Here is a 27,070-nt window from a genome sequence, read left to right on the forward strand (position 1 = left end):
AGATAACTCCATATATACTCTTTATGGAGTTATGACTCATATCTCATAAAGTAAGTTTATTGATACCTCCGAAAACGGAAACGCAAAGCTCGGTCATCCAGCCTCTGTTTCTTTGATTGGCATACAAATTAACGGAAATATAAACTCTAAATAAGAAAAAAACCTTTAGTCGTAAAAAAATAGCATATATACATTTATTAAAAGCTTAACATTTTTGCTACAAATGAACAATTTTTGCCCTTTTCAAAGACACATAATGCCAATGATTGTTATTTGGTAAGATTATGCAATATGATAACACAATACAGTTGTAATGTAGTTCATCTGATCAACCTTTTCAGATCTTCGTAATGCCGCTTTAAAATAATCCTGTTATTATTAAATTTGCCGTTATATAAAAAATTAAAAAAAAACGTGAAACGGAACATTTACGTAAAAGTTATTAAATTCGTATATAAAAATACACGAATTATAATACACACCTACATGTTTCATTGACAAGCTCCTTTTCTAAAGTCGGTTGATTATAAATAAAGGTTATAGTACGGGAGCTAGCAACGTTTAAAAAAAAGTCATTTTAGTATAGTTGGGTTTTTGATATACTGTTTCTCTTGCTATTTCGGTTAGAGTCCGGGCTGTCTGGCTGGCCGCAGTGGTTGCGTTTATTAGTGCGCATCTTATCTGCACAGGAAAATATCCTTAATTTAAAGTCATTTTTTAACGCGTAATTTTTAATTGTTTGCCTTTAGATAGATCCATCAGACATAATTTTTTTATTGCAAGACGTTTTTTTCGTTGTAAAATAGGTGCCATACGCAATTTTTATTTCAAAATAACTAAAATGTCATCGAAATAAGTGAAATTACATCAACATGAGTCCGCTTAAAAGGTAAGTAATAACTTTATTATTTATATTATATTATCCTTTTTTAATACTTATATTGAATAATTAGTAAACTAATATTTTTAATAGATGGTTTCATATTTATTACACTTTTGGGTATAAATATGAATTTGATGATATTTGTATTTTCTAGTGTTTGATTTTACGCGAGTATTATACATTTTGAAATTAAAGACTTGAGAAAATAATACAATGAATAAATCGCGTTTAAAATCCGTTAAAAAGTCTTTAATTTCTTGATGATATTTGGTTTTTATCAAGTTTACATTAACGTCCTATTTGAGGTTCGTTGGGAAAAAGGAGGCGATATGGTAGATTGTTGCAAAAAAACTGTAAATAGTAAAATGAATATTATATATAGTATAAGTAACACAGTGATTACTTATCCTTCACTGGGACTCATGTTGATGGAATTTCACTTATTACGATGATATTTTAATTATTTTGAAATAAAAATTGCGTCTGGCACCTATTTAACAACGAAAAAAACGTCTTGCAATAAAAAATGTATGTCTAATGGATCTATCTAAAGGCAAACAATTAAAAATTACGCGTTAAAAAATGACTTTAAATTAAGGATATTTTCCTGTGCAGATAAGATGCGCACTAATAAACGCAACCACTGCGGCCAGCCAGACAGCCCGGACTGTAACCGAAATAGCAAGAGGAACAGCATATCAAAGAACCAACTATACTAAAATGCTCACTTGTCAACGTTGCTACCTCCTAGAATATTAATTCACAACATGACATAGCACAAGCTCGCTTTAAGGAGTTCAGAAAAAGCTCCAAGGTAAGGTCACCGACATCCCTTTAAAGTATTATACACAATTAAGTGTGATTTAAGACTATTTTTATGAACTCATTTTATACGTCGTATTATTTATGGATATAATGAAAAAGTTCTGGTGTTTTTAATCATCCTTCTCTTTTGGTTAACTTTTAATTTATTTGGGAATGCTCTCAAGGCTATAAAACCTACCTTATTAAACTTCTTGAAGTCGTATTTCGTTATTTAGACACTCACTTTTATATTTGGTAGAAATATGATTGATTTTCTCCTAAAGAGACATTTTTTATATGAAACAATGCATTTCTGATGTGTTGATGTTTACTGCCGAAGTTTTGGAAAAAATTGTGTGCCATTTAAATAAATATACCTTAAATAATTTTAGGTTAAGCAACGTAAAGTGTGGCCATTTCATTGAGATATTAAATTTGAAACCATATCCAATTCGTTCGTCATATACTATTACTATTATCATGTGCTGTTGCCACACATAATATAATACTAAACTAGTACTGCTACATAACATTTAGATATTGCTTGTCCAAATTAACAGGAAAACACATGACCCAATTAGTACAAAGCTCCTATAACACAATCTACATTCACATGACGTAATTACGGCAATTAATTGTTCATGATCCCATCTGCTTTCTATCTCTCGCTGAGATATCTTGAGAACACACAACAATGTGGAATGTGTACCGTTGTACCTTTACTGCAGGGACATTGCATTGTTCAGGTAAGGTGTTTAATTGTTATGTATAGGTGTTAACTGTTAACAGTCAGAGTGTCAGGAAACGATAGTTTGTATGTTATTTTACAGACGTACCTACGTAGTACATGATATACATACACAAGTCACACTTCAAATGTCTTTTATACATAATCTTATGTATAAAAGACATTTGAAGTCTGAAGAAAAAGTAACGTAAGGCAAGGGAAACCGAAACAGTATATTTTTGTAAAATTTGGCCTATTATTTTTCATCTACTTAATTACTATCAGATAAACGGATATTATCGAATAAGTTTACCGGCGGACATATACAACGGAAAGTAGTATCTATATAAAGCTTCTGTAATAGATATTTAGTTCATAAAAAAAACAAATAAATTAAACACATCCGTCCGAGTTCCGGACTAATATCAGACAGAACGGTCACTTTTACTTTTTACAGGATATGTAATAATCTTTTTGCTCTTAATTATACTTTTGGTGTTTAATAAAAAATGTATCAAATATGAAATAGATAAGTGCATTATTATTTTAAAAATTACACCTAATTAATTACATAATATACTTCCATTTCATTTTATTTCGTAGGATAAATAGAAAATGATTTTTTTTGTAGGTATAGGTAGGGACCTAGTGTTTTAATTTGTGGAGACAGGTAAATAAAATAAAAATAAAATACAGAAGTGAAATGATTAACCTCAAAGAATATAATTATTTCATTTCAATTCCTAGAAGTGTTTAGCGAAACTAAACATATTAATTATTATCATCTCAATCAGAAAGTATCTAACGAACAAGACAAATTCATGATGCGCAAAAAGGCGAATCAAATAATGATTTGCTTGTTTCATTTTGACAGAATGATAAGTGCTTATCAAAAGTATCGTGTTAAGTGTAAATGATAACTGATCATTATATTTGAATTATAAAGATTTAACGAGACACGATTTCTAGAAACTTGAGTTATGTCCGCTAAGAGACAGACGGAATTGTTTTAGGACATTTCATAAAAATGTCTCTGCTTGGTGGTTTCACACCGAATAATGTTGGTAGATAGACCAAAATATTTATTACAAAGACTATTTTTAACTAAAATCTAACCTTATAAATATTTATTTTGAAGCCACGATTACTCGTTGTTTAGAAGACGGTTAAAAGTCATACTTACTTATGAATGACTAATATAAGTTTGGTGAAGCGAATCTGAATATCGAATCACGTTCATATCACGTTATAGTTTTTTTCTGATTTTAGTTACGTTTTATTTTAAAGAGTATATAAATATAAATAAATCCACTATAAGGTTGGTATATAAATTATAATACCATTAATATCATACTTCAATTAATATTAAGTCAGAATTTGGTAATTGTTAGATAATATAAAATAAATTCCACTAAATCTCAATAAATCTCACCACCAAGTACCAGGGTATTAGGAATGCGTGGGAGCGCGCCTATCCCACGGCACGTAGGCTTCTGTTACCATTATTTACGAGGTCCTGTAGTGAAGACCGCACATAAATTATAGTGAAATGTATACCGCAATACATTTGCACGTAATTAAGTGCAACGGTGTACTGATGGGGTTGGTAATTAACGATTTACGGTGTATAGATTACGCTCATTAGATATCTTAAAAATTTGCCTCATTAGTCTAGTGTAGTCATTTTTATCTAAAATATTTTAATTATTTACCAATCAATTATTACAATAGGTATATGATGTAACATTTATCGTTTCCTAGTTTGTTGTTCCATAGTTTTAAATTATTCAGTAGCTTGAGTTGTACCCAAACATATTATAATGGTTGAACAAATACCTTAAATTCTAAAACATAAAGTATAGATAAAAGCAGACATTAATTAACCAAGAGTTCAGTGATGATAAGAAATCTATTCATAAATACCTCGTGCTTTGCTTATAATACATACCTTATAATGTAAGGGACATGAAAGCAGCGCAGATAATAAACGAAATATGTGGACATAAACAACCGTTCACTGAACGTTCTATGATCTATGGACGATACAGGAAATGTCACCTGTCAAAGTGTAAGCAAATTCCCGCCAACTGTGTGGTCTGTACCGAGTTCCCACAAGCATACTATAGTAATGTTTTAAGGCATTACGTAATGCAGTTTTGATATTTTACGCATTATGCAACAGGGATGGCCGGCTGATAGTTCGTGAGATCCTATTACAAGTGAACGTTATTCAGGAAGCAATATATAATGGGTATTGAATGAGCATTTGTTTAGGAAACCGTGGGAAGTAATTGGTGCATATAAACTTGCTTTATATGCATGCCGACATGATAATGTCGTTTTTTAGATAATGTTTCCTTTAAAAATTCATCTAAGTACGTATGAATTACCATTGGGAAAGAAAAATTTGACATTTAAATTATACACAGGTGCCTACATCGGATTTTGAAACACAATCGTGTAAACTTTTAAATATATATTTTCACGACACCAACGTAGAACATAATATATCTGATATCTGAATCCTAAATCCTACCGAATAGTTTGATGTTTCATTTTCTATGAACTGAATAATATTTACAGGTAATCAAGATTCATATAAAATTATTATACCATAGATATTTACATTAAAATGCAGCGTTTTCAAATGTAATACAATTAAGACTTACAATAAGAGCTCATCTAACGACGAACATTATCTAATTAAAATTATGCAATATTAAATTAACAATTCATTAAGACAATACTCATTAGTTTGGCTTTTTAATTTTAGAAAGTTTACCCACATTCACTTTTGTTTTAGTTTTACGGTTTTAGCTACCTTAATTTTATGAACGCACAATTTTTTACGATTCTGTTAAAATCCCTATAAATTCTTGTGTATATAATTATAATTTTAAATTAGCATAATTGTATTTTTAAATCTATAAACGTTAGCTTTTTAACAAGGGATGAACCGGGATATACCTAATGTACCTATCTGGCTTTATCTACAATTTTTATTTGATTGAATAAAACGTGGATCTTAGTATACCTTGATTATTTTATTTGTTTCACAATGAACAAAATAGGCTAAATACAAATGTATAGATTATTTTTTATTTATTTACATAGACCCATAACAACGCACGTAGAAGGCACAACTGCTAAATGTCTTGGATAATAACAATATAAAAATTACGCAAAGATTCAAGATTCAGATTCAAGATTCATACGCAAAGATTCAGAATCAACAAAATCGGTTATCCCAGTCGAAAGGTCTGATGTAACAAACCAAAAAAACATTTTTTTTTTCTGAAGTCGGTAGAATAATTCCGGATACATAAAACCATAGATAACCATAAGCAGGAAAACAATTGCATTCGTTATTGGCAATCGTTAATAAATGATTCATATTGTATTGTGCATCTTACAAGGTCGAGATGACAACATAACTTCAGAAATTTGCGCATCTTTTTGTAACGAGGTACTAAAAATCACTAAAAATAATACAAAACAAACTTGGCGAGTTGAAAATCATTTTAAATATTTTGAATGAAATTGTGTCATTATTACACCATAATAAAAAATGACACCCTTTCGATTTAAATACACGACTTGATAATATCAATAGCCGTAGCTTGCTCCGCTTTTGAAATACACAATAAACATTTTTAGCAATATCAGAAAACATCGCGGTCATAAACAAAAGTTTGAACTTAGAAATCTGATAAACTAGAAAACACACTTTATTGTTTATATAATGAAAGTGTGAGACAGTTTTAGAAAAAGACTGATTTCATCTCTAACAATTAAGTTACTTGGCGTCAAAGCGTGCGAACTAGCCTTTTGTTTAGCTAGCATAATCTGTGCGTCATTGTGGATCTGTGGCGATTTGATTTGAATATGGAACGTTCGAATGAATTATTAAACATTTTTCTCTATTGTTTTGTAACGTACTAAATTTTTGCTTCTGTAATAAAAACAATTGTAACCTGGAATGCTTGATTACCTAATGCCGATGTGATTTTTTATATAATTTTACGTTTGGTAATAAATTACAATTGATAAATAGTTTCACATTCTTTGCACTGTTTATATCGTAATTTGATATAGTTGCTTTAAATCTGACATAGTTTTTATTTTTCAGAAGAATATGCAATGCAGTGCCCATAAATTGATAACGGATTACGACAGAAGCACATCCATTATCCCTATTAATGTGGAACTAACACAGATTAGGTAAGTACCAAATTATTTTAATTGATGGCTTGATACATTATACAGGAAAAATAAGATAACCGAGCTACTTCAAATACCAGGCCAGGAGAACAACAATAAAATGCACCAACTTACAGCCAAATCCAAAAATTTCGACACGTCTTTTTCATCACACTGGCACAATTTCAATTTTCAAATTTCACACTGAAACAGTCACGAACAGAAGGAATTCCGCGGGTTTTGAAAGAGAACCATAGACTATTGAAAAACGAGTTGACGCCGTGCGTTCGGAAATCTCCAATCGTAATTGTATCGATTTTCATAATCGCAACGGAACGTGACGATAAGCGGCTAAAGAATAATCACGCACGAATGGGGTGGAATCGATTATCGTAACGATTATTTCATAAGATCTGTTATTGTGTTATTGGAGATACTTATGATTGGAGTTGAATATTGTTTATGGTAGAGACTATAGACTCGGACATTGACCGAACTATTTGTCAATTTCAGAAACAAATCGCGGGGAACGGGGAATAAAGAACTAAGTTTATACTATAGTGAATAGTCATATTCGACAGTTATTGTATACTTATACCTACATGAATATTTGTCTATTCACCCGCCAAACACTCTGTATATGAACACGACATGCTAGACGTTAAAAATATCCATATAGCACAAGATCCAGAACTTACATGGTCTAATAACGGCGCCCAGAGGGGTGACCGCAACCGTCCAGTGACCTGTAACAAAGACATGTAATATTATAACTCAGATCGGTTTCAAGGCACCTGCTGAAGGCAGTGGATTGTGTTCTAGGACGACACTTTTCCTTGTCGAACTATTTTTTATAACGATTTTAGTTACTTTATGTTTGGTTTTGAATTTTGATTTGGGAAGTTCAGACGCATAGCATCAAAAGTTTTAATACTGTGTGACAAAGTTGATATGACATGATAGATTTTAATCGAATGATAAGTTATTTTCATCATCTCGCTACCCTAGACATTTATTGCTCAAATGAACACCATACATTTAACACTTCAAGCACGTTTCTCTAATAATCTTCTGTTTTACAATTCTACATAATATCACCCATCAATTAAAAATGAATTTATTATCATCAAACCTAAATTAAAACGAACCTTTACGTTCTAGTCAAAACGTAACAGTGAAATTATGATCATTAACCATTATTTATGCATTCTGTGGCACAGTTTATACTTTTTGTTCTACATACACATTGAGTAAGTTATAATTATCATGGTCACCCGAGCGAAAATCTGATTATTTAACAAATTGATTTGATGGACGCTTAGTAATGATCTAATGCAGACTTTCCCAACCTGAGGTCCGCGAACATATCACAGGGGATATCGCAGACAAATCAAAAAAATTATGAAAGCCTTAGTTAACTATTCTGACGGCAGGACTTTGTATTTTTCAGTTTTAATATGGAATCTGCCAAGTGATGGGTGGCTAATCTGTTTCATACAAAAACACTGCATAAGAGTTCAATATTTTTTTTAAATAGTATAGATTGACCCATATGAGTACTGCGAATAAGGTTTTAGGAGTCCGCGGATCATGGTAACCTAGCGTGGGTCTGCCTTTGGAAAAGGTTGGGAAAGGCTGATCTAATGTGTTCGATAATTTGTCAGAAATTAGACTTTACAAAGAAAACCAATTAGCTGGATGGATTGGTTGTTATGTATAATGTAATTATGGTCTTTTCCTTGTAAATTAAAAAGTAGTTGGTCGATGAAGCATTAACTCAACAATGTTACATTTTAGCGTTTATACTTAGATACTTAGGTATTTAAATAATGTGCATAAAATTTGCTTATCTTATGATGGTAATGAGAAAAATACTATCTGAGAGTGAATTTCTTTTAATGCGGATTCTAAGAATGAATTTTTTAAGGATTTTACGCTCCTTGTTGCGGCAGTGAATCATCTTCAATTATTAGTTTCATCATACAATAACATCTCCCTTATTCAAATTTACGGAAAGAAATTTGCCTTATTTAATTTTTCGTACTGTAAATAATTGATTAATAAAATAGAAGACAAAAATGGAATAATCTGTGAATAATAATTTCAGTTTAGAATATTTTCTTGTAAATAATCCCATAATCGCGTAGTATTTATTGAACTTTCCTTTTCGAATTCCTACTAAACTAAACTAAAAATTTAAACAATTCTAACCGCCCTTAAAGCCTGTCCTAATTCTAAAGTGTTCTATATTCCTATTCCAACACGTTCCACAGTTCCGTGTGTAGCGGAAGCCGGCGATACATCGGCTTTCATTTCTTCGAAGCGCCTCGGGCTGCGGCAAAAACTTACGGAACTCGCACGAGCGGGTCAATCGTATTGAGCGCGTTTCCATTGAGAGCTGAGGGACGATTTCTTTAATACTTATGGTGTGGTTATTAGTGATTAAGTGTCAGTTAAGTTTAGTTTAAATATATAACATTAAGGTTTTGAGGTATATTACCTAATTATTTTAGCCTTTCGCACATTTTCTTCGATCTTCTACAAATCTACAAGAATGCAAGAAACTAAAGTTTGTACGTTTTGTAGTGTCATTTAAATTAATATATCAGTTGTAGGAAGGAAAGGCTTTTATTGTATCGTTAATAAATAAATAAAATTAGTTTTTTACACAAGAAAAGGCTTTGCCATGTGAGGCTTATGAACACAATAAGACTTCGCCATGATAATTTACACAATCGTTAGAGAAATAAATAGCTTTTAATAAAATATCTTCGTAGGTCCATGGAACCAAACCCCATGAAAGTGAAAGGGCTCACGGGAGGCTGCGGAGGCCTTTGATCGAGAGTTATTTAACCACCTTCGATGCGCTGTCATGAGCTTTGAGTCTGAGGTATGGGCCATTCATATTTTGGCCTTTTGGGGACAAATTGGTTACCCAAATATGAATGAATGCCAACTCAACATTGACAAATGGTAAATAACTATTTTTCAGTATTTTGACTATTGAAAAGTCTAATCAAAGTCTTGTTGAATAAATATTTGAATTGGAGTTTGAAAATATCTTACTGCTCTGTGTTAAATTGTTACGCGTTATATTTTTAATAACATACATAAACTCAGGTCAAAAGAAAGACAACTATACAAATATTTTGATAGAGTTTAAAAATTATTAGGTTAATTAATTAAGTAATTGGTAGTGAATGTTTATCGAAAAAACAAACCGATGAATAAACATTCTATGACATTGACCATTCTCTTAATTTGACATTGATTCCATATGACATCCGTTTTAAATAGTAATAAAATAGATTTTGTATAATATGTATACTGTCTATGCGAAAGTGAAAGGGGTTAAGGCGATTCACGAAACGGCGGCAACCTTTGATCTCAAGTGCAGTCTCTGAGGTCATTAACCGCCAATACTATTATAAAACAATTTGGATTGATTGGCTCTTAACGACCCTGTATTGATAGTTTTGTATTGAAAATATTGTGCATAAATCGGCAAACTAAAGAGTATGATAATTTTGCAATGACTTTTCTAAACTTTTTTTTTATATACAGTTTGTAAGTTGTATAAAGGCAGGCGGCTTAAACAAATCTAAATACTGTACAGAAAATAACTTTTAAAATAACGTGATAATTATTATTGACACAATTATTTGCAATTATGTGCATTTTATCGATACATACATTATAGGTATGTTTTATGTTTAAAATTTAAATTCGGTTCACCATACCACGTCCGGTAGCAAGGTCACTCAATAATCTATTATTCAAATCATATAAATCTCGTGTCACAATGTTTGTCCTCAATGGACTCTTAAACCACTTAACCGAATATAATAAAATTCGCACACCATGTGCAGTTCGATCCAACTTGAGAGATAGGATAGTTTAAATCTCAAATCGTTTTAGAGAATGCGGGCGAAGCCGCGGGCGGTAAGCTAGTGTATGTATAAATATTTCTATAAGAAAGTATAGAAAAGAATAGATCCCCTGACAACAAAATATTCGCACACTTTCAAACACAGTCATGTAAACTGGTTTCAAAATTAATTGTTAATAAAAATGTAAATTTTAACGAATTTCCATAACAAATGACGTAGAATATAACATAATTCGATAATAATGCATTTTCAACTTCACCTTTAGTGCCTTGAGTGATTTATTAGAATTTAGCGAGCTCTTGACATTGGCATTTTAAAATGTCGTTTTAATTAAGAAAGTTCCGCGTGCGATTAATTGGATCATATTAATTATATTTAATAATTATCGTTTTTACCTGACCTACTTCTAAATTGTTTATAATTTGAAAAGTACGTAAAAGTAATAAATAGGTTTTATGAAAGTCTCGGGAAAGACCAATTCGATTTATTTATTTTATAGGTTTGTTTGCGTAAATGAAGACTTCGAAACCCATTTTACATAATTTTTTACATAGAAAATTTTACAGTGTTGAGGTAGGTCAAGTAGGTACTCCTCTCGGCACTAAACACAAACACAAACCATTTGAAGATACATATTGTGTTATGTGTAAACATTGCACCTTATATGTATATCTATTTCTAAATAAATTAATCAACATTAATTAGAATTATTTTTCGACATTAACTGGATAGCTGACAATTTAGTAATTTTTGTACTTTCAACACAAATATTTATTGTAATACGAAATAAAACAAAACCAATGACTCAATTTAAATTCAGTAACTTCAAACCGGGTTTAAATTTTAATTGCCTTAATTACATGTAGGTATTGTTAGCTCAAACTAAACCTACATTCGAGCTCCGAGAATCGCGTGTGAAACACTTATTGGCAATTTCGATTTACGGAACAGTGGAAAATGTATGCGGAACTTTATTCGGGTTACAGTTCAATTATTTTTGCAAAATGTTACTAGCTGTGTCCCGCGGTTTTTCCCACATTGCTCCTCTCCTATTGGTCTTCGTGATATTTATAGCCTTTCTTGATAAATGGGCTATCTAACATGGAAAGATTTTTTTCAAATCCGAAAAAGTAGTTCCTGAGATTAGCACAATAAATCAAACAATAAAAAGTATGTATTTGTAACACTGTATTCGTAGGGCAAGAATTAGGCTCGATATAGGCGGACATTTTTAAATCAATTAAATTTCTTCCAAAGACGTTCTAAATACAAAATACTAGCTTTCCACCCGCGGCATCGCCCGCGCATTCAAAGAAAAACCCGCATATTTCCCGTTCCAGTGGGATTTCCGGGATAAAACCTATCCTATGTCCTTTCTCGGGTATCAAAATATATCTATACCAAATTTCATGCAAATTGGTTCAGTAGTTAAGGCGTGATTGAGTAACAGACAGACAGACATAGTTACTTTCGCATTTATAATATAAGTATGGATTCTACAATTCAAATATTATGCCTTCTGATTGGCATATATTAATCTATAGTCTAGATCAAGTCTAGATCAAATAAAAATCATTAAACATGACACAGGTATGCATCCATTAACGCATGCAAACTTACAGCATTACTTACTTACTTTTATCTGACAGCGTGTCACATAATGTAGCCATGACAGTCCACCCACCTCTATTATCGATGACTAAAAAACCTCTTTAGCTTTTGTTTATTACCCCCATGTAAGCTAGGTAAAAAAAATCATTTGAGACTTGCTTGCTTGCATATTTTTTTACCTATGTTGTCAAAATAGGTTCTTAATTCGTAGCCTTATTTATATTTGTAAGTTAAACTTCTTTAGGCGCGTTGGGAGTACCTAAAATTTAGTTATAAAGTTTCACTTCTGACACATGTGCTCGGTACATACGCTCTTTTGTGCGAGAACCTCTTCGTATAAGTGGTATAAGTGTCTGTGTATTACATTGTTTATTGTTTGGATTTTATTTATTATCAATTTATTATACCACACCAATAAAATTATTTACAATCATACAAAATGGATTACTTAACACGGTAGGTACGCTTAATAGCGATCTCTTGACTGCCCATTTTATGTGTAGTAGCGAAAAAAAGTGATGATCTATTCATGCAAAGAGTATGATAGATAGCAACGAACTTTTATAATATAAACAGGAAATTGATACATTTGTTTTTAATGTCGATGGAAACACAATAGTAAATCAAACACCAAATCAATTCATATAGTGTAAGCCTTACAATTTCAGTAACATAATATACATCATCACTACATAGTACGTACATAGTAGATATAAAACAAAGTCGCTTTCTCTGTCCCTTTGTATGCTTAAATCTTTAAAACTACGCCGCCGATTTTGATGCGGTTTTTTAATCGATAGAGTGATTCAAGAGGTTTTAGTATATAATTTATTAGGTTTTAGACAAAGCGGGCATAGCCGCGGGCGGTAAGCTAGTATATCTATAATACATTGATTATTCAACACTTTTCACGCCAAAACCGCGGCTCACATGAGTTTATCGATCTCAAACACGCAAACTAACGTGAAACTACAACCATTCGGTGAGTGCTAAAATGTCTGAAACTAAAGGTCGAAGGGTTCACGATACTAAATTTAGTCATAGTGACGTGTTTTTAAGTGTCGATTATCATGCTTCTGCTTGAATAGCTTCTATAAGTCATAGTACTGTGAAGATGGGTAGATTTGAGTGGTGTTAATGTTAATTTCCACTTATTAATAACTCATCCTCCGGAATCACAGACACAATAGAAAATCTATTTTGTCGTGGCCCGATCGGGCCGCTCGGGGCTCAATGGGGCTCAAGTTCACTGTGCCTTTGCAAATTAATTTATTCACATGAATACGCTACATTCAACACAAATGAGGCACGAACTTTAATCAAGGAAGATAAAAAATAAACTTTACGCAAAACTATTAACCCAGTAGGTTTAGGCTGAAATTTGGCATACAAACCCAATAAAAAACTTTATTAAAATAATGTATTCGTGGTTATTGGAACATTATTTAAATATTTACACCATTTATATGCAACATCTTTACACTCGATCTATTTTACGCATTAATTTTCTTATGTTACAATTGATTTAATAATAATAAATTTAATAAATAAATAAATAAATAAATTTAACTACTTCTGGCGTACTATTTAAAGAATGTTTAAATAGAAAGTCTGAACTTAAACTAACTTAGTCTCACTAGGTACATAGTATAAAACAAAGTCGCTTTTTCTGTCCCTATGTCCCTTTGTATGCTTAAATCTTTAAAACTATACGCAACGGATTTAGAAGCGGTTTTTTTTTAATAGATAGAGTGATTCAAGAGGAAGGTTTTAGTATATAATTTATTAGGGTTTAGACAAAGCGGGCGAAGCCGCGGGGCGTAAGCTAGTACATAAATATTAATGATTATTAATTGTTCGCCCAGCTTTTCTTTTACATAAAAAACATTGCTCATGACCATCACTTTAATAATTATATCTAAAAAATATAAAGAGTAGGTGCTATTTACAAAGCAGGCGTTAACTGACTAAAACAACCGTTCCGGATTAAAATCACACCAATGTTAAACGCACTAGAAGCCTCTTACTAATTACATAATAATAAAAATAATGAAACTATTTTATCACAAACTTTCTAGCGGATATCACGTAATATTTATATGAAACCTAAATTACTACTAGAGATCCGGATCATCTTCCTGTATCGTTTTTATATTTTATCTAATTTTACTGTTTTCTGTCATTAAATAATTAGTAAATTAGTAAATAAGTAAGTAATTAACAGCAATTTAAAGGAAATGCATTTTTTTTTCTAAGATTATAAAATACTAGCTTTCCCACCCAATGCTTCGCTCACGTGGACTACAAAGTTTTGTACGAGTAGCTTTTCGAAATATGGTATTTTTACGACACTAGATTCGTATATTTCAACATTTTATATTAACAAAAAACCTATTTAAAAACCTAATTATTTCTCTCTATCTCATTTAATTACATATTCTTGAATTTATTTTTTATTAGTTATTTAATAAATCAATTCACCAATCAAAACCAAATCTAGTCTAAATCTCAAATATAGATCTTAGACATATTATGCAAATATCTAAATATCATGGCCCTCAACATCCTGAGGTCAAACGGAAATAAAACTTGTTTTAATAACATAAACATTATTTATTTACCAGTGTTCAATACTCTCTTACGAAACATTATGTCGATTTAAAACAATATTAAATTATCTTAGCTAACAGCTCTATCTGACCTCTGACCTATTAAAAAACAAACAATATGTCCTTTGAAAAGTTGAAGCCTGTAAATGACATAACAATCAGGACAGCCCCTTAAAAATACAATTTAACTGAACTATTTCAGAAAGTACCAAACGTTTAAAACACAAGAACTCGAAAGTGAATCATTTTCCTCCTACGCAACAAACTTAACAATTAACGTAAAGTTGCATTCTAAACCGTCTAATAACAAGATTATAATGAGGCAAAAACTAAAACCAAACAACAAAAAATTCGCACTTACAACAGTATGAAATTACACCTGTGTGACTACAATCAGCCGACGTTTAACACACTTGAAACAATACTTCGTCAAATATAATGATTAAGTTCTTTATGATAGAACCTGTCCTCGATAAGACATTAAACTGTCGTACACTTTTCAAGTGTAAAGGCTCACTAGAGCTGCGAGGTAGTATCTCGCTAAGGTCTAGTGGGTAAAGTGACATCAGCGCGAGATGTTTACTTAGAGCGGCAGCGGAGGAGTGCCTTTAGGGTACCAACGGTGACGTTCACAGGCCGAGTCAGCAGGCTTATTGCGCACCCATCAACACGCACTGGACCAGCGTGATGGGTTATTATCTGTCCGAACCTCTTCCCTCTTCCCTCTTTATGAACCAGCTACTCGCACCGACTTCGTCCGAGTATGCAAGTTAAGCTTGTAAATTTTTTATAGGTCATATCCAAATCCAAGAGGACAATTCAAAAAGGTAAACACAACTGAAATCCGTTTGTTCGTAAATCGAGTTTCTTGCCAGTACTTCTCGTCAGAAGCACATAAAAGCGACCTTCCGGTGTTACTTTTATTAAAATAACTATTCGAAAACACTTGTAAAAGTTTACATGAATAAAAAAATGTAGATATTGAAAGGATATAACTGAAGATTGATTGTAGCTTAATCAAAGAAGATACAGTAGCTGTGCCCTACCCGCATGACTGCGCTCCTATTGGTCTCAGCGTGATGATATATATCGCCTATCCTTCCTCGATGAACGAGCTTTCTAACACTAAACAAATTAAAATAAGTTCCTGAGATTAGCACGTTCAACAATGCTTCTGCTTTACAATATTTATAGTAAAGATATTTGTCATATAGATAATTGTCGTATAAATAATTGAATATTGTATAGATAATTATCTTTACAACAGTGGTGTTAAACCCCGTCATCCATACTAAACAAACAAATCAATTATACATTTAGCACGACCCGTTCTCTCATTAAGCGAGTCCGGTCTAGAGGAAATCAGCGCAATCACACAAACCAATGCCTCTCTATAACTTTCTTATGTAAAGTGAGCTTATTCATTGACAATATTACGTATTAATTTTAGACTTTTCGGCGGTAGTTTGTTGTGTGAGTCAATTTTTGAAGAAATGTGTTGGACTTTTGAGTTATACCCATATTATGAAGTTGATTAAGATACCCGGATAGAAAGAATGTATGTCACAAGAGGGTATAGGTAATCATCTTCAAAGCATTCCTTTTTGCCACATTCGTAAGATAAATAGATAATAGATAAGGTTTTAAACAGACACAGTTGTCACCCAACTTACGATTTATAAAATAAGTAAAATTATTTGTAAAACTTGACTTGACCGAACGTAGTGTACGTTATAACACTTATATCAAAATAAACAGGATAAACATTTAATTGTTGAACAAGAATCAAATCAATTAATCAAAATCGTGAAGGAAATAAAATGATAACGAAAACCTAAAGATTGTGCTCAAGTATTTGGAACCTAGTACATATTATGAGATACCACCATTAACATGAACCCTAAAGCACAGAATACTTAATAGTAGATAACGCTCCTAAAGTCTATCGTTACTTCCTTTTTGCCAGTCGTAAACAATCTTATGACCCTTAAAGCGATAAAATGACAGTGTTTGAAACTCGTAAAGATTTGTGAAACGTCTACAAGTCGTGTTTTCTATTGCCGTATGTGTCGGGAAAGCAGTATGATATTGTGATCAATCATGTAAGTATTTATCTTTCAATAAAGAATGACTATTGGCAAATGATATACGGAAGAACAATTAATATGCTTTTACCATTGTTTTATCGTTTGTTTATTGTTTATATAAAATTTAGAAATTCCGGCACGATGCTGAATGCGTTTTTTCTTTTGACTATTTTATTGACTGACTGAGGCTAATAACTGAGAAAAGTTAAAAAGTATTTAAGAGAAATTAAACCTTAACGTTTGAAAAATAATACTATCGAATCTTGTATACATTTTCCAAAAAATAAGAAGTAGGTAAATGTTATGCCTTCTAAATATAAAGGAACAAACTACAATAACAATAGCACTCATACTGAGATATAGACAATCATCCAATTATACGATGAAATGTATGAAAAATGTCACTAGGAAATGACAACAAAAAGGTCATTACCACGACTATTCAATAATGATGACAATTGGAAAGAAAATCGGGTCAAAAATGACTTGTTACTTCTCGAATATGGTACAACCGTGTGGTTTAATGATTTAGAAGATAATATAATTATGTGTGATATCGAATCATCGTGAATAAGTTTTGTAGAGTCACTACGTATCTATTGACGTAGAATATTTTGTATAGATGACGTACATTATATTAATCGTTTCGACACGTTTCGATGAAGAAAAATTAAAAAAAAAGTGTTACTAGCTGTAAACAAAAATAACTTCAAACAACATTATCTGGGTACGTTTGAAAATGGAAAAAAAAAATAGAATGTCCTGTCAAATTTGCGCAATTCTAGTCTCAGTCTCTGTCTTGGTCTCTGTATTTAATTTGGACAATATTGTTTATGATTTTTGGCGTATACTGTGATATACAATGAAACACTTAAAGGGCTATTGGCAAGATAGAAGGGAGTGTTTCCTGCGGACATTTCGCTGGAATGCGGTCAGCGGCCAAGCTTCTAGATAGTGTAAACAGCGATACGTAGGCTTCTATGTACAGGCTGATTAAAGTAGGCGAGGATTTGTATTTGTATTCAATTATATTGTTGTTATTAACACTTCATTATATACCTAATACCTATATGTTCGACTGTAATTTCTAGAATTAGCCGCTATGTTATTAGGTCATTTTATTCGTCCTTTCATAATAATTTACAAAATGTTATATTATTTTAAAATAATTTTGGTGTGTGAATAGAATGAATACAACGATAGTTTTAATAGCACATCACAATATGTAGGGTAAACGCAGCTATCAACGACCCATCGAAAATCTGAAGGTATTACCGACCTATAAAAGTAATTCGAAATTTAAACGTTTCCAGAACTATTCTAGCTATAGGTAGGCAAAGTTATACACGAATGTATTAATTGAGCATCGTATACTTTAACGTTAGAGTGAGTAACTGAGCAAAAAAGAGTTAAAATGCGTAAGTTACTGCGGGGTAGCGTGGAAGCAGGACGTGTCGTACTGTTCCGTTGTTCCTTCGGGTAAGTACTGTGAGTATCTTTTTAAGACATTTACAAACAAATGACATCTATACTTTAATTTATATTACTAAATGTCAATGCATTTACGTGTCAACTTTTCATTTCTTACAACATTTTATTAATAAAAAGTAATTTGAAACGATAAAACTTAAAATTAAAATGGGACGGTGTTAGCTTCACCAGTTTAAGTCGTGGCAGGTATCAACGACCCGTAAGTCGGCAATGGCAGCAACGTAACTTTTTGTTTTATTTTCTTTTATGTTAATATATCACACTAACACAAGTGGTTTTATGGACCAGTTTAAATCTAAGCTATGAGTCTTCATAAAAATCTATTAGCGACTAAACTTTTTTGTCTAGTGTTGTGTCTTTTAGCGTTGTCAATTTATACAAAGTTATGATATTTTCGAGGATCCCTATCGAATAGTTACAGTAGTAAATCATTGTTTTTTTTTGTTTAAACAATATGCATTTGTTCATATTTTGTATGATATTAATCAATTATAATCTATTTTATAGTCTGATGGTCAAATGAATTAAAATAACCATTTTTTTATGGGTCGGTAATACAATTTAGGTTTATACTTACATACTTTAATACCGACCCATGTGGGTCGGCAATAGCAACTATAGGAAGCTATTACCGATCGAATATAGATTGTTTAGTTTCTCATCTACAAATTCAAATTCAAATTACTTTATTTTCAGAATGTAGAATAAAGATGTTTGTATATACAGATAATATTGATCCTCAAACATTCCGCTCGTAATTGAGCGTGCAAATATATTTTTATTACTTTTATGACATAATAGGTGCCTATTAAAAAATATATTTTTTTTAGGTTAAATTAACATAAAACATAGAATTAGGTATATTTTTTTCCAGAAATATGGAGCCACGAAAGCGGCGAAAAGTATTCAGTAAAACACAACTCGCCGAAGCAATCAATCAAATAGCATAACGAAATATCCTAGAGTTTGAAATCCTTAATTTAATATATGTACATATATTAATAGTATTATGTTGATTAATTTAAAAGTTTATAATTATTTAGTTCATTACTAAAAAGTACTCATTTGCTTTATTAAAAATAACTACAATAAAAAAATACGAATATATTTGCATTTTTATTTCATTTTATTAAGATCGGTGATCATCATCATCACTAGCTTCTATACATTCCATTGCTGGAAAAAGGCTTCCTCTCACATACGATCGGGAATAGCTGCATAAAAATCGTTAATAGCTTCACAGCCGTTTTTATGGGTCGGTAATAGCAACAATCGACTAAGTCACATTGTAAATTATTTTTTACAAGATAATCCTTTATTAGAATGTATTTGCTTCAATAAAAACATTTTTTATACATAACACTAGCATATAAAATGAAATTATAAATCTTTAGAAGAACCAGTATACTTAAAAAATATGGTTGATTTTGAAATTGCCTTAGAGGGGTCGTTAATACCTGCGTTTACCTTATATACTTTTGTATCGATACTTGCATAGAGTAAATTATTATTCATTATAGATGTGAATTATGATTAAAATATTATAATGTGTCTGTTCTAAAACAAGTTTGAAAGTATCTTGTTCAATTCTTGTATTTTTAATAAACGGATCCAACTCTACAGTACAGAGTGCATAAAATTATTAGTATATTTAATTTATTTTAGATGAAAAGTAAATTGATGGATATTATAAAGATTTTTTGTTAACTAAGTACTTAGATATTTGTTCCAAAAAGCTTCTAAAACATTGAACTAATTTGAAAATACTTTTACCAGTCGAAAGCTAATTATTCTTTCTACTTTTAACCATAGTTTTGCCATTTTATTTACAATGCATGAAGCAGTAGTAGTAGTTAGATATAGTAGCAATGTATTTACGATGCAGAAGAAACCGGAGTTTGAAATAAAAATAAATATTAATCAAAACGAATCCTCGGAGTTAAGCAATTGATTAATACAATAATTTCACAAACTAAAGAAATCCAATACGTAGATAAATAGCCATACTGACCAGAATACATGATCTTACATCACAAAGAGATTTAAAAATATCTATGACATTATCCGTGTGAATTATGTGATAAATGTTAATTCGTAGATCTTCAAGGCTGTTTAAAAGACATACTAAAAAGTAAATTATTGACTTTGACTTGCGTTTGTTTGAACAAATGTTATATTCGAACAATTGAGAATATGTACTGTGAAACAATGTAATCTTTTGAGTTCAAACAACTTTGTTTTACATGTTTCATGGTGGTTATGTTTCCGCGGTTTTCTGTCGTAAAATTCCGTTTTTGAGGAAAATTAAGCGTAAAATATTTATCAGTATAATTTCGAAACGACAGTTCTTAAAAATTGTTAGATTTTTTTTGTTCGATGTTTTTGGTCAAAAGTAGGTATCTATCTTTAACTTTACTAAGTATTATCACAGTATTACAGTGGTATTATATTGTAATTATTAACTCTAATCTATACTAATATTATAAAGCTGAAGAGTTTGTTTGTTTGTTTGTTTGTTTCAACGCGCTAATCTCGGGAACTACTGTCCGATTTTAAAAAATCTTTGGGTGTTAGATAGACTATTTATCGAGGAAGACTAGGCTATGTATCATCACGCTAAGACCAACAGGTGCGGAGCAATCCGGGTGAAACCGCGAGGAACAGCTAGTGCTACATAAAATTAATAGCTTACTCAATTCACACCATTATTAAAGGATTAACTACATCCGCCATATTGATTACAACAAATTATTTTCTCGACTTATCTGTAGACTACATAAGTACATAGTATATAGTTAACTAAGTACCGATACAAAACAGATTACTAATGCAGAGTAATCAAATTTCACTTTCAATATAAAATTACGCAACACAATCGATTCTACAATGCCTTTGTTACATGTTATTGATTCGATAGGAACGCCTTTCTTTTGTAAATCTAACTAATTGGTACATGTATGTCGCAATGGTATTACTGACTTGTTTTTATTACAACTAGTGGTCCGCCCCGGCTTCGCCCGTGGTACATATTTCGCAATAAAAGGTAGCCTATGTCCTTTCTCGGGTATCAAAATATCTCCATACCAAATATAATGCAAATTGGTTCAGTAGTTTAGGCGTGATTGAGTAACAGACAGACAGACAGAGTTATTTTCGCATTTATAATATTAGTATATGGATGTATTTAGGAATGTTCCCACAAACAAAAGAGGTGCATTTTACAACCGATTCAAAGGAGGAGGGTTCTCAATGCGATTTTTTTGGGTTTGGTACCCTAGAACTTTCAACTGGATCAACCAAATGATGATTGTTGTTTTATTTGAAACTTGGTTGCTTCCGTGTGGTCCCATTTAATTCGGTCAATTTTTGACAATTTGCAGTCGATTTTTTTTTTGTAAAAATATTAAATAATTAATGAGCCCTTTAAACTTTAGAAAACGATAGCTGATGTTTCATGATTTACTCATACTATAACGTTTATATTCCTACGTGTTGTAAGGGGCTAAGATATCCGTTACAATGATCGATTTTCTTTAGGGTCAAGTAGGTTCCGGGCGATGGAGCGGGGATTTAGTCCATTGTCCGGTGGGATGAGGCGGCGTGAGACGTGTTCCGCTCACGCCACTCCATGAGGGTAGAGCTGGCAGGCTCTTAGCTTGTTTGGGCCCGGCGACGGGCTGCCGCTGATGGGGTCACGGATGAATTCTACACATACCCGTGGCCCTGTCGCTGATGCGGCTTGACGGATCACAGTGGGGTTTTGGTCGGTAGGAATCCGACATAACCCACGGCCTCTTCCCCGGAGGCCGTGGGTATCTATGCAAGATTTCCCCACTAAAAAAAAAAAGGGTCAAGAAGGTAGGAGAGATGCTGTGTCCCTTAACTTTTTTCCTTCGTCTGCAGTAGGACAGTACATGCGTTATTGGGCTGTTGGCTTTCTCTTATTCTAAATTTTACTCAATTTGTTCATGCATGTAGCCGAGAAAATTTCCTTCGCCAAATTCCTCGAAACAATTTTGTTGCTAAAGCACAAGCTCGCTCGAGTGACGACCAGAATTTGGATTGATCCTTATTTACATGAAATATTAGGTTAAATTAAAGTAAATACATACATTGTAAATACCATGACCAGTATCTTAAAATTTTATAAACACACGAGTGACTCTACCTACTAACAAAGTTTGTTTATAGCCTATAGACAGACACAATATAGATAGCCTATAGATTCTATATTTCGGGTTTATAACATCAGCATCATCACTACATACCTAGTATAAAACAAAGTCGCTTTCTCTGTCCCTATGTCCCTTTGTATGCTTAAATCTTTAAAACTACGCAACGGATTTTGATGCGGTTTTTTTAATAGATAAAGTGATTCAAGAGGAAGGTTTTAGTATATAATTTATTAGGTATTAATAAAATCTTATGTAGGTATATTCATTATCCATTTATATTGTAAAATACATTGTAATAAGCATCCTATAGTTTCGTATATAACTTACGTTTCAAACGATATATTTATGTCACGTAACAACAATTAGTGGTAATTTATGCATTTCTGTTGTCTTTGATTCGCATTCCACAACCATTACATAGTACAAGGTCATTGCTCTTGAAAATACATCCTGAAATTAACGGGTTTAAAACGTTTTATTATTGCGAAACTAGTAAAATTTTAAAGGAAGCTCTATAAAGTGTTTTATTAATTACTAATTATTAGAAACAATTCAATTTCACACTAAATTATATTCGACAAAAATAATGGAAAATTCAAATGATAAAGTCGAATAAACACTTAAAAATATTTCAAGATAAAATCGCAAACACGATAAAGCAATACACCGCTCATTAAATTTACATAAAACTTTAACTCACTTGTCTGTTTGTAATGGACTATTCTTTTAATGTCATCATAGAAAAGATAGAATGTTTCGTACTCGATAACGTAAAAATGGCTGGACAATCTGTAGGTACCTACTCGTAAAATATGTAACCAAATAAGGTATATAAGGTAGTTTGAGGCAGGCTATAATATAATAGGAGGGGGAGGATATCACCACAGAACTATATCGAGATATATTTCTGTGGATATCACGCTATGTCAATTAGAAATTGAACAATGCGGGTAAAACCGCGGGGCACAGCTAGTTCAGTATAATATCAAGGTACCATATTGAATTTTACAAAGAACATCTTCAAGTGTATATTTATGAGTCTACTTTCGTATCGTGCCAAGACAATTCCTTACAAAAACTAATAAATATCGTAAACGAAATAACTTCGCTAATAACCGTACCATCTGCGCACGCGACGATCGTTAAATGTCAATGTGGCACAAATTATTGTCTTAATGAGAATATAGTTTAATTGCAATAATTATTATAAGAAGAATCTTCCTTCAGATATAAAACTTTTAACAATAATTATATTTTTCATCGTTGTTATTAAAGTTAAAGCGAAAGACAGATGGCAAGCACATTAAAATGAATGAAGAATAGAAAAAGCCGAAATTAAAAAAAAATATTTAATTTTTTTTTATGTATTTATAAAGCATTTGAATGATATAAAACAATTAATAACAAGTAAGGAGGTATGTACTTAAAAGATAGTATATATAAAATGGTCTGCCGTTATTTTTGTTCATACGCTTACAAGTTATATAACACTCGTAACTTACATAAAATCAACATCTTCTGTACATCCGAACTGGTTTATTGGTCAATCGAACACTCTATAATATTTATGTTTAACGACTATGACTGTGTGCGTTTAAAAATATATAAAATAGTCTATGCTATATATGACAAGACAAACTTTCTATCTAAACAAAGATCATAACAGATTATTTACTAAGAAACTTAAAATATATTGGTAAATACTAAATTGTAATACAATGATTGACTTCTTTCGCGAAAAATACGTTTTGATCTATTAATTATAATCTATAACTACTATAACACCAGAAATTTCAACCTGTGCAGCTCATGATACTCCTTTGGTCGTAAATCGTAATATGCCCCATGGGGGCCATGGGCCATGCTTATCTAAAGAAGGTGTATACCTACCATAGAAAAGCAAATTAAAGTTTTTTAACAAAACTTGAAAATTAATAAAAAAATACTGCATAACTAATGACATCAGTAAAGACGCGAACACTTTTGTTTTCATGTTAATTAAATTACAAGTCGCAGAAAAACATTGCATTCATAAAAGCTGCATCACGCTTAATTAAATCTTCACTTACAGTGGCTACGATTTAATAATTCATAATTCAATCACGTTCACACAACTACCGCCGTTAAATCAATAGATATAAGATCGACAGTAGGATGTTAGAATAGTACATACACATGGGAACTTATTCAAATGAGTGATTACGAGATACAATCGATGCTTATTCATGTATTTCAAACGAATAGACAATCTTTGGCCAATTATTCGATCGGCCGGCGATGTTTTGCGTGCCGCTGATTTTTAACCGACTTCAAAAAAAAGGAGGAGGTTATCAATTCGGCCGGTATATTTTTTTTTTTTTTTTTTTTTTTATGTATGTACACCGATTACTCCGAGGTTTCTGAACCGATTTACGTGATTCTTTTTTTGTTCGATGCGGGATGGTGTCGAATTGGTCCCATAAAAATTTTATTCGGCTAGGCCTAGTAGTTTTTATTTTATGAGCATTTTTGTCTGTACTCGATGACTTAATTTCAATGTAGCAAGTAACTTTAATTCACTTCCCGGTAACCGATTGAGCTGAAATTTTGTATACGAATGTAAATTGGATAGCGATGAAACATTATTATGACATGGAGCTGATCTGATGATGGAATCGGAAGGTGGCCATAGGAACTCAGTAATATATTGACTCAACTTTATCGAGTTTGGGCTCGTTTGATTCGTGTTGAAAAATACACTAAAAAGTATTAAATAAAAATAACTGCGTTAAAAACAACCGACTTCAAAAACGGAAAAGTAAGAAATAAAAAAGATTTGATATTATTAATTACTACATATTATTTTTATGTGCTATTTATTAAATAGGTTTGAAGTCGGTGCCAAACACTAAGCACTTAGTATTAAGCCCATGCACCGACATCAAACCTTTTTAGTAAATAGCACATAAAAATAATATGTAGTAATTAATAATATCAAATCTTTTTTATTTCTTACTTTTCCGTTTTTGAAGTCGGTTGTTTTTAACGCAGTTATTTTTATGTAATTTCTTTCGACGTGCTTGCTCTTTTATATTGGTAACTAATAACTGTAGACTAGCTGTGCTGGTATCCGTCTGCTTTGTAGACTGTAGTAGCTAGCAAATGACCAAGAGATTTTGAGTGAGATGGTTATGGACAGGCCCTGGCCCTGGGTCGGATTTCTGATACTGAATATTCGCAATCTGGAAAATTAAGTCCATTCAACTATAATATAAATCTATAGATGAAAATATAGTTATGAATTGTCTTTTAGCCCACATTAAGTTCTTCATAAAGTGGTGTCCCATATTTCAACCACGACCTCTGTATGCAGACTTTTTACAGGATTTTTACTATTTCTATCCCCAGACCACTCAAAATATCTATCAAATAATAACAAATATCAACGTTTCGATAATAAACTTAAATGTCCAAACTATTTTTAAATTCACCGCAACAATTACATCAACAAAACAAGTGAATACAATGCCATTGAACCGGAACGTTTGATCAACTTACCGATACTATAGCCGGCACTAATATCGATTATTTACTCGATACATCCGATTATCGATTCGAAATGTAAATTCAAGGGCGTGCCCGTTATTTCCCATGAAATTGCGTCACATAATTCGGTTTAGGATCGGCTGAATAAAGCCTTTGAATGAATACAATAAATGAATTATTTGTTATGGGTTCATGAAAAAAACAAGTATGCTTGGATGGTATTAGTAGAAGTTATTGTAAATGCTTTTTAAATTAAACGATAAAATTTAAATAGAGCAAAATTACCGCAGTACGTCTTCGAAGCTGATCCAGAAGGCATTAGAAGAAAGAAGGCTGATCCAGAAGATATAAGAAGAAAGAAGCTGCACTAACCGCAGCACATCCTCGAAGTTGACACAATATAATACACTAGTTAATGATAAAGTATGTTTTCTTGCCGATATTCGGAATTTTTTCAATTGAGATTTGACAATATCGGAGTTACATAAGCTATTAATTTTTTCAGACAGGATAAGTCGAACACGGTTGGGAAGCTTTCGTGCGAGCAAATCCCCGTCCAAACTAAAAGTACTAACTATTTCGTAATCTGTGTTAATAACTTAATAGTTATGGAATAGACCGAACATTATCATCACAAAACATGATATTTAAACCAAATATTATTACAATTTTTATTACTTAAGCTTCGAATTCGAGATATTATTAAAAAAAATAATTAAACCATGCTGTTATGATTTCTTCAGAAAAATAACATTGCTGCGTAAAAATTACATTAAAATTCCAATTAAAAACCAATAAAATACATATTTTTAACAAACTAATATAAGGTTCTCGATTCATACTGTATTTTATACCATTAACCCAAATCTTAAACACCAAAACATGAAATAATTATAAATAAAAACTGCCTATTAACCTTCAACAAAAACGAGTTTGTCACATACTCGTATGAAGTAATTACGATGATTAGTATGTACGTTAGCAATTAATATATTTATTACATGTGTAATGTAAGCATATCTTAAAACATGACATTACATTAAGCCAAATTAAAACATTTTAAAAATA

The 27,070-nt window shown here is 31.7% G+C and overlaps 1 protein-coding gene across 2 annotated transcripts in view; it reads right to left on the minus strand.

Annotated features, from left to right (window-relative positions):
- LOC123700022 overlaps positions 1–27,070 on the minus strand; it is a 71,334-nt gene that overhangs the window by 29,109 nt on the left and 15,155 nt on the right. For both annotated transcript variants that reach the window (XM_045647113.1, XM_045647112.1), the window contains exon 2: positions 7,313–7,360. The gene's annotated coding sequence lies outside the window, so the exon portion shown is untranslated. The remainder of the gene's footprint in view (positions 1–7,312; positions 7,361–27,070) is intronic.

This window comes from Colias croceus, chromosome 19 (genome assembly GCF_905220415.1).
Source record: "Colias croceus chromosome 19, ilColCroc2.1".
NCBI classification, from domain to species: Eukaryota; Metazoa; Arthropoda; class Insecta; order Lepidoptera; family Pieridae; genus Colias; species Colias croceus.